This window comes from Cornus florida, unplaced genomic scaffold (assembly GCF_030987335.1).
Source record: "Cornus florida cultivar Cherokee Brave unplaced genomic scaffold, ASM3098733v1 CherokeeBrave_3.0.0_Hap2_Chr11, whole genome shotgun sequence".
Lineage (NCBI taxonomy): Eukaryota > Viridiplantae > Streptophyta > Magnoliopsida > Cornales > Cornaceae > Cornus > Cornus florida.
In genome coordinates this window covers 120,713,358-120,724,214 of record NW_026775581.1, presented here as the reverse complement: position 1 = coordinate 120,724,214, position 10,857 = coordinate 120,713,358, and positions in this window count along the sequence as shown.

Here is a 10,857-nt window from a genome sequence, read left to right as displayed (position 1 = left end):
TTTTAAATTTTGTATTTGTATATCGATCTATGTTCCCCTATGGATTGTCTGCCTCCCTCCTATCCTACCAAAACCGGGAGGTTTCTATATACATATATATACACACTAGTCTCCCCACTTGTCTTCTTATTCTTTACCCATACAAGGTGACTGACGTGGCATTTGCTTGCAGCAGACCAACGACACACTTTTCATCTTGAAATGACCAACATATCCTTCCCACTAATATTTCATGTATATATTATATATACACACACTATTATTATATTAAGGATGTGTATGAATGTGTTGAAAATGTCAATCCGATCTCAACAAATTCAAATCTTATAATTTGATTCAATTGTAGATTAATCAATAGTTTGGTTTAAAAAAAAAAAACTTATTTTAAGACTTTAAATTCATATAATTAATATTAATAATATATAAAGCAAGCTAAGGCAGCTTGTAAAACTGAACCAATCCATACAGTACTAGTTTTTATATGGTTGGAATTGGTTCACTTTAATTATACTGTTCACCATCGATTTAGATCTATTTTAATTTAGTTAGAGCTGTTCGGATTAAAACTATATATATGTGTGTGTGCGCGCGCGCGTGCATGGGTGTACAACTTTTTTTTATTATATATCTAATCTTAAATAATTATCTAAAACAAATATTAATTAAGGTGTCATTCAATAACACAATGCAGTGTATTTGACAATGTAATTTGGATATTGCTTGAAATAATAAATTTAGTGAGAAAGATTTCACTTATCGTGAACACTAACTAAACACTTAAAATTCAAACAAGAATCAAATTAAGGAACAATATTCTTTTGATGGTGGAGGTGTGTAGTAGCTTAAATCCCGAATGTATGCTCTTGGAGCTCCAATCGAACATCCAACCATTGCATTGTCCATTTTGTTCTAGATCTACTACGTTGTGTCCGCACCATAACATTGGAATGAAGCATTGAATCAATATGCAGTACATATTTATGCACACTTTAACAATTTTTTATCTCTCCTTCAACGATTAGTAAAATCTTGAATTCCCCTACATTAAAATGACATGATCAAGTCAATTGATCACCAAAAATTACGCTAATGTGAAAAATACAAATCAATTTCTTTTTGTCAATTTAACCAGCATATTATCTTAGCAATTACCTCCTTAAAACTAATGGCAGGCTGTTGTTTTTCCGACTAAGTGGTTGGGAAAATGTTAAACTCGAGACAAAGTGGATTGGATGAGTTATTTATTACGGAGTAGAATATAAAATAATAAAATAATTTAAATAAAAAATTATTAGATAATTTTAGAGTATATATATCAGCAATGGTAAATTAAAAAAAAATTAATAATTATTAATTCATTCGTCGGGAACACTTTAAAGTTGGCATCCGTGGTAGCCAATAATTTTCCGCGATCGAGATTGAAGGGTAGTCATCAACATTAAAATTAAGAAAACTACAAACTAAAGCACTACATAATAAAGCCATTATACATTTATTTTTGGGTAAGAATAAAACCATTATACTTGGGGAAATAAATAAATAAATAAAAACGCATATTACTATCATGAAACAGGTGGCAGTTCACCGGTGGTCGGAGGAACTCATTCCATGCACGCAAGAGGGGGCAATGTTTCGTCATTGATTGCATGGAACTTTACGTATTTATATAGATTGGGACCTCGTTTCCGAAACTTCTGGCCGCCTTACGTGTGTATATATGCGCAGTGCGCACATCAACGAGATATATATATATATCTTCCAAAGTTCCCTCTTTTTAATATATTCATTCCTCTCTTGGCCAATCTATATACACATATTTAAAATATACACAATTCAAAACTTATTCGTGTGTGTATATATATATACACACAATGTAATAGTTACACATACAGGATCTACACCCTCGAAGCAACAATATTTAACGGGAAAAAACATTTCAATAACCAGGACCTAATTACTGACAGGGATTAGAGTAGTTATTTTCTGTTGAAACCCATTGTCATTCCCAGAAGTGATATATATATCTGCAGGTAACGTCAAAAACAAATTTTAAAATTTTCTGGAAATTATTATTAATTTTTTTTAAATCACAAGAAAGAACACCCACATTGTCTATATGGAAACTTGATCCTTCAACGAATCATGTAATCATCTTTGTAAACACCATTTTATTCTATCAATGTAATACTTTACCTTTCTGAAAAAGAAAAGGAAAACAAAACAAAAACAAAACCAAAAACTTGAACCATCACATTCTACTTTGAAAGGTAAGAAAGTGACATTAAGCTACAACATTGATGGGAAATATTTTTGAAAATTGCAGAGAATGGACAAATTAATTCAGAAATAACAATATATAGAACCATTCTAGAAATTATATCATGTGGAAATAAAGGAGAGTTATTGCAAATTCCCATTGTACGTGGACCAATTTCTATCCAAACATCAAAAGAGACTTCTATACATCTGTAATACAATACTACGTGTAAAAGTACTTTATTTTAATGAATCACGTCATTACATGTCATTATTTAATCAAATAGCGATTTCATGTCATTAATACAATCAAACAATAAATGTCATTGTCATATAATTTCCCAATCCATGTTATAGTATAGAGTAATGATACTTGCACCGATTTGTTACATCGAATTGTTGCAAGTTTGACAATTCATTACAACAAATCGCATAAATAAAAATGTGGAACCCTCCACTTACATGTACTATACATAAATAACCAATTAGAAACGTTCGGTGCAATAAATTGGTACAAATATTATTACTCTATAGTATATAGGATGTAACCGTGCTTAACATCTCCTTCGGAGAAAGGAGATCAGACCAGACTAGACCATTCGGACTAATGTACATTGGGATTAGCCTTATAAATGCTTTATATATATATATATATATATATATTATTATTATTATTTTTTTTTTCAGAAGGTATAAATGCCTAATATTGAAAATATAGTATATGAGAATATTAATTATAGAATATATTTCCATGTGTGCACCATGATTTTGCATATGTAATCAACAACAGTGATCATAGGTACGTCTCTGTTTTTATTTTTGTTTGGAGGTTAGGTTTTCAAAACCCAATTCCATATGTATCTTAAGCAACATGAATATAAATGGTATGTGGTATAAACACAATTCTTGAGTTGTATAATGGAATGCTTGAAACACAATCAATCATAATGATAAAATAACAAACTATTGCATATGTTCAACACCGTTGTAATCGTAAAAAAAAGAAAATGGGTTTCATCACAGAACTTACACAGAGAAAGGGACATGAAGAGATGTGACTCATTTGACCATTAAGGAAGCTGATTAGAGGGGAAGTTGGTACATCAAACTCTTCAATTTCCACCACCTTTGAAACCAAAAAGACATCCTTCCTTCACCCTAACAACACGTTAATGCCCATTCCTTTATTCATCCTTGTCCTCTTCTTCTTTGTCCTGCATCACACACACACGCACACACAGATATATCTAGAGAGAGAGAGAGCCAACATTCACCGGCAAGATGCAGGAATTTTTCCAAAAATGGGAAAATTAATGAGTATATATTAATTTCTCAAACAGATCGATTGTATTCAAAATCCTGAAAGATCTCCTTTTTTTCTTGTTTTTTGAAAATTATTGTTATATGTGTTGATATATATATTTATAAATAAATAAATGAATAATTAAATAAGCTCATTTAGGTTAATTCATTTTTTGACATTGCATGTGTTAGCATATAATCAATGTGGATGCGCGCGCATACACATATGCATGCAGAGGCTGTGCCATGCATTGATAAATATATAATTGATGTTGTATTAATTCTGATATATATAATATATGCCGGGTCCATGTTTTTTTTTTTTTTTTTTGGGTTAAAATGCCGGGTCCATGTTCTTACTTCATTAGCAGCCTATTTCAAACCTAAACTCAATAAAAAAAGTATCCACATCACTACCCACATAAAGTCAAAATAACAAGGACGAAAGATGTGAGAAAACACTGCCCCTTGTGTCTCTCTCCTCATATTGCTTGCTGTCGGCACAAGTTTTACCTTTAAAAGAAACCCAAATATATACTAATTTCTCACCTTCTTCATGAAAACAAGTGAAATGTTTTTTTTCTAGAGAGAGAAAATTTGTAATTGTATGAGAGAGAAAGAGAGAGATCGATTGCTTGTTCAACCAAGGTTCCTTGTCGGTTGGACCACCCTGGACAATTAAAAGAAACAGGTTTAGTTTAAAAGGGTGTGTGATGTCAGTCGCAATTAGAAATAATGATTGTTGTAGTGTCAGCTAAACAACTGAATTGCTTCATCTCTTGGGTTTCTACCCAATACTTCTAAATTCCCACTTCCTAATTATGCCCAATAATGCCACGTATCTGTATTTATTTCAATCTCCATGCACAAAGTCGACGTCTACATATATAATATTTATATATAAATATATACACAGTAGTGATGTTTTCCAAGTATTATCTACTACTGTATATGTTTTATATATATATATATACACACACATACACACACAGTATACTGACATGTGTATGTGCCATTACACTATTAGAGGATAATTGGCAAACATCACTGTTCTATGGCCAACTTCACTTACCTTACCAAAAAAAAAAAATCATAGACTTCTAGCACCTTCGAACTGGATCCCAAGCAATTGATCAGCTTGAACCCGACGTGAAAATTTAGGGTTCTAGTCTCTCTCGATCTCCATGATCGATTGACTCTGTTGTAACATAATCACATGAACATGAAAATCTGATTCAGATTTACACAATTGATCGATATGGTATTAGGAAGTTAAAATTATAAGTATAGGATCATCAATGGGTTAGTAAGACTTAGTCGTGTGGCTTACCCGTATTACTCTTAATTATTAAACACTGTCAAATCAATATATACTGTATAATCTATTAAATCCAACTGGTTTAATTAGCATTTATGCTGTACCGCATTACCAACTTAATTAAAACAAGTCTTTTTTCTTTCTTCTATTATGAACCCACCTCTTAAACAGAGGTTCCATCCAGTACTACTGTGTGAATTAATTAATTCAGTACTAATTAATTTGAATCTAAATATGGAGTTATCAACATTAATCAATATGCTTGTTTGGCTTTACTCACAGAACCCTATCCACCATGGTCACCTTGTATTAGTTAATGAAGAGGAAAACAACAAAAACGAACAATTCCAATGCTCTGTTCTTCATTGATCTGTATTTGAAATCTTCACTAGCTAATTAATATAAGCTAATCTTAACTTAATTAGGTTAGTGATGTTCCATTTTTTTTTTTTTTTTTTTTTGTATGAATATGTGACATTGACAGTTGCTCTAAACGTAGTTAAACACTTGATAAACAAATACAAACAGCAACAATAAAAAATTGCAAACTGCAAAGAACAACCCTAGCATATGCTAATATATGTAGATACATACTTCTATTACGTCTATTACACGTGAATAGGATTTGTGAGAGAATACAGAAATTTCCAATTTTACCCTTGTCAACTACTAATAGCCCAACAACCCTAAATCAAAACCAATTAAAATATTTGATGTGGGGCCAAGAAAATCTATGCTAATTTCATCATATCTTTACCGTTTCAATGACAATTACGTGTCGAAAGATTTGGTAGCTTTCTCTTAAAAGCACTCAACCCTAGCCGCCTATTGGTCTTCACTTAATTTTATGCCCAAACAACACATGGTTAATTTGGGTTTCAAAGAGAGACCATAATTATCAGTTACTTTTTTAATAATTAATTACTAATTGTTTGGTTTGTTAAATGATGTGCATTGATTTCTTGTGAAATGATACTTCGACCAGTTACTCAGTACTTAATCAAATTAATTTCTAATGGAACAATTAATGCTCAAATCTTCTAATTGACTCATCATTATGACAACACATGTATATATATATATATTATACTAGTGTCTAGTTTTCTCAACCGTTATGTCCAATATTGTGGGATTGGGAATATTTTATGACTTGGATCGTATGCAACCATGATTATAATATGGTGTAATATGATGAATATGTATGCTTATACATATATATATATAAAGTATTATATTAAATATATATTGGACTAGTGTACTCTACCAAATCATTGTTTTAGCCATCAACCACTACGTCTTATTTGTTGGCTTAACTTCCATCGGCAATGACATCACAATAACAGCCAAGGACAATGAAAGATGGTGAGTTTGACAGTTAATCAACATATATTATACAATTATATCAAACCCATATATTTAATTAATTTAAAATATGATAACTGGGGACAATCATCTCATATAGTTGTCAATCTGATATTTGTTTGATTTAAATCACTTACTTGTTCGGAGATTGCAATATATATATATATATATAGGGTTATAGACACGAAAAAATATTACACAATTGAGACACCTGACTTGTGCAGACACTCGTAAAATTTACACTTCTAAATATTCAATTTGGATTGACATGAACATTACTTGGGTCATGGCTGATGGTTTTTCATAATCATACACAATTAGAGACATATGGAAGAAAAGTCAGAATGTCCTCCTATTTCAAGAAAACAGAAAGATGTAGTAGTATTCTGAAGAAACGAAAAGTGAATAATAATTAATTATTAAAGACTGTGTAGTTCAGTAGTATGTTTTTTTATTTCGTAAAGGAGACGGTGAGGGGTTAAGTCCCAATAAGTGCGTGACTTTTTTGTGGGAAAAAAAAATGAATAAAAATAATTGTTAATTGATAAATATTTAATTCGAAGAATTTCTAAAGCAGTGAAATTATTTGCAAATCTTTCCGTAAATTAATTAATTAATTAAACCCTATTGAAAGAGAAAATTCTACACAAGAAAAGGGAGCCCAAGAAGCCCAAACAAGGCCCAAGAGAGCAAACTCAAAACTAAGCTCCTCTAAATGTACATAATGGTGGGCTTGGAGATTCTCCCAGCCCGTTGACGCAGCAATGCGACCCAAGGAAGAGATTATATGTGTCCGATAATGAATTAGTTATTATTGAGTGTTTTAAGATGTCGGATATAGGGATATCTATGGTTCAAAAAACAAAAACAAAAAAAGATATTTAATGATGAACATATTTTTGCCGTAAAACATTTCAAGAAGAGCTTCTTCGTCCCTAAAAACTCTACTAATTTTTAACTTTTTTTAATTAGCAACAACCTATGTCTTATACGTTTTTAGCAATAATATATATATATATATATATATATATATATATATATATATATCACTAGTTATTATACAATTGTTGACACCATGGGACTAACAATTCTGCCAGACATCAACAATTTTAGAATTTTCTTACATGTGTAATAATTTTATTTGAATATTTAAATGGTAAAGAAATTAGAAAGAGCTAGGCATTGTAGTCAATTAGACCTGTTAACAAATCGAATTGATCAAATTTATATCCCATTTGTCAAACTAACGAATTATTGAATTCAGATTCCGAACAAGTTATTGGATTGAATATATCAATCCATATCCTATTTGGCTCAGATTCGAATCGAATCGGATCCAAATTTGGATTAAAATCATATTCACTAAAATGTATAATTTATAAGATTAGATGGAGTGGAGAATTGTTAATATAAAGGGTGGATGATACACAACCAAATAAGTATAGTATTACTGTAAATAATTAGTATACGTAAATATAATAATAGATAATTAATGCATGTACATACATATATATATATATATACATAAACATGTAACTAAAATGTAATAGTAGATAAATAATATACAATGCTATCCTCATTTACTTAAAAAAAAACTAATATATAATGCAATATAATATATATATATATATATATATATATATATATATATATATATAATCTGATCAGATAATTTATAATCTATATCTAATTTGTTAAGAAAGCGAATTATCAAATTTGGATCATTATCGATTTTTTTTTTCCAATTCATATTCGGATAATCAGACCGGATTCGAATCATAATTCGATCCATCGATTGATATATAGCCAATAACAACTTATTAAAGTGGGATATAAGCCAAAATCACCTACCATTTACTGCAGTGTGTTACTGTATGTTCTTGTTTATAAATTCAGTTAACCTTAATTAATCTCTTTGACATGTATTCAACAAAAATAAATAAAGTCACTTGACTTAATTAGGGTACATTATTGCAGCTTATTCTGTGAAACCGAGAAGTGCTTCCATCATGTTGAGCTATTCTACCATGTCACATTTAAATCATTTAATTGTACTAATACCATTTTCTATGTGCGTGGACATTATATAGAACTGTGTAATGCAATTGCTGTAATATTGTAACACTAATTAAAAACTATAATTAAGCTTTGCGTAACAAATATGGTCCCACGCACTTTGTCCTTTTGTCACATCTTCATATTTTTAATGACCCTATTATATTGCTTGATTGGTATGTAAATATAAAAAATCACACACAATTCATATAATGACTAGAATTAGCAAAATGTTACACTCAGAAATCAACACAAAATGGGTTGTTTTCATGTTAGGGAAGAGAATTATGTACTCAGCATATATTATTCAGTACCACTAGGTGTGTGTGTGCGTGTTATATACAAGAAGTTCGACAAAAGATAGCTTGTATTGGAATGAAATATATTTATACAGCACCGCGCGCGAAACGAAAATATTAAATTATCAAGGAAGGTCGATGAAGAAAAAAATGTTTGCATAGACCTACTGCTGATCGAACCATTGGTTATATATAACCTTTAAATCAAAATAAAACAAGTTGATGATTCATTAAAATACTCTCAAATTGAATTTTTGAGTTGGTTTGAAAAATTGAGTTTGTTTGTTTTAAAATATTTTCAAGCTAAAAATAATGGGAGTAGCTTATAGATAAATTGATTGTTGGAATGGGAACAAAAAGTGTTCCGCTAAAAGATTCTAGGAACTTAGAGTTAAGTGGATCAAGCATCTGAATGTATTTGGTTGAAGTGATGATTTTCTTTTTCTTTTCTTTTCTATTTTTTTTTTTTTTTTTTTTGGTGGGGGTTTCAAATGATGACTTTGTATAAATGATTAAATTAATCCATTATTAGGTTAGTCTTATTTGCTAGTGAGGTGAGCTGCTTTTCTCCAATTTTTAAATCTTAAAATTTGTCTTTTACTTAGAACACATCAGTATATACAAATACGTATATGTATACACGAGTCATTTTTTTCTGAGTCGGATGTTACCTAAATATCAGCCAAATTCAACTTCCCTTTATTCCCAAAATTTTAGCCTCGTGAAAACTGCTGTCCTTCTTTTTTTGCTTTTCTTTTTTTTTTAAAAAAAAAAAAAAAAAAAAAAAAAAACCACTGCTGTCCTTTAATAGTTGACAAATTCCAGAACACAAATTTTGGTTGAATGGATTTTGTTGACACGGTATCATTAATTAATTAAAATAATTAAACTGAGTCCACTTCATGGGACATACATGCATGAATTGTCATGCAACTACAAGTTTAGAATTTAATCGACATAATATACTCCGACGACATAGATTTAATTAATCGATGATAATGTATCAGCAAAGTGACATTGTATCACTGTTGTACTAAATTTGGTAGGTGACAAGATTTATGAAAATGGCATTGTATCACTGTTGTACTGAATCTAATAGGTGACAAGGTTTAGGTACTAAATAGACATATTATTATCAATTTCTATGGCAGAAGACAAGGTTTATGTAATACTAAATAGACAATCTTGTCACCAAGATATATGGAAATGACATTGTATCACTGTTGTACTGAATCTAATAAATCACGAGATTTAGATACTAAATGGGCAATCTTATCACCAAGATAAGCAACTCAAATGGACTGCTAAATAGGCTGTCATTTTCAAAATATAGCAGGTGAGTTTAACATGGGCTCTCCAATGGACTGTAATAATATAGCTTTGCCAAATCTTGTGCCAATTATAACACAAACTATAGCTATTACTATTGCTTCTGCCAAACTGAAATATATGGGTTTTGAACTTCTGATTCTTGTAGATTTTGTAGTTTGGTGTTGTGCTTGTGTATGTCAGTGTTGGTATATATGTCTGTGTTTATATATGTGTGTGTGTGTTAATCCAAAAATTGCCTAAATTTCAAAATTCAGTTGGATTTGATGATTTTTTTTTTTTTTTTTTTTTTTTTAATAAGGCAAACACTCACAAAAAAAATAATAATAATAATTGGTTGTTGAAAATTGATAGTTGGAAATCGTAGTTGAAAAATAATAGTGGTTGCATTTTGGATGAAATGCATCAACAGAATTGCTAAAATATAGCATTTTAACATTGTAACTCCTATCAAAATATAAATTTGGCATGTAAAAATAGCATTTTGCATTGGAGATGGTATAAGTGGTCTATAATTATATGGTTAAAATTTTTTTTTTTTTTTTTTTTTTTTTAGAGAAACAAAAGGAAAAAAATTAGACAACCCTATCCTGGACATAAACAGTTGGAAATGAAGAATGATTCATGGGCCACGTATTCAAGTTGTTGTTTGACGCAAATCCTAGAAAGGGAACATCAACAAAGTTCTAAAACGAAGGTAGGATTGACAGTAAGTGCCTTAATGGTTCAATCATTCCACGGTCCATGACCTAAAAAAGTTGGGCCCAAAACAAATTGAGACGCAACTTGTCTATAGACTCGGGCCCAAATTAATGGTGGGTTTTTAGCAGGCCAAACTCCTAAAAGAGTCGAAACAAGGTTGGTCCGGTGTTGCATTACATATATTGAAAATAAAATAAAATAAAAATAAAAATTTGGATTCCTCTCAATTCTTCG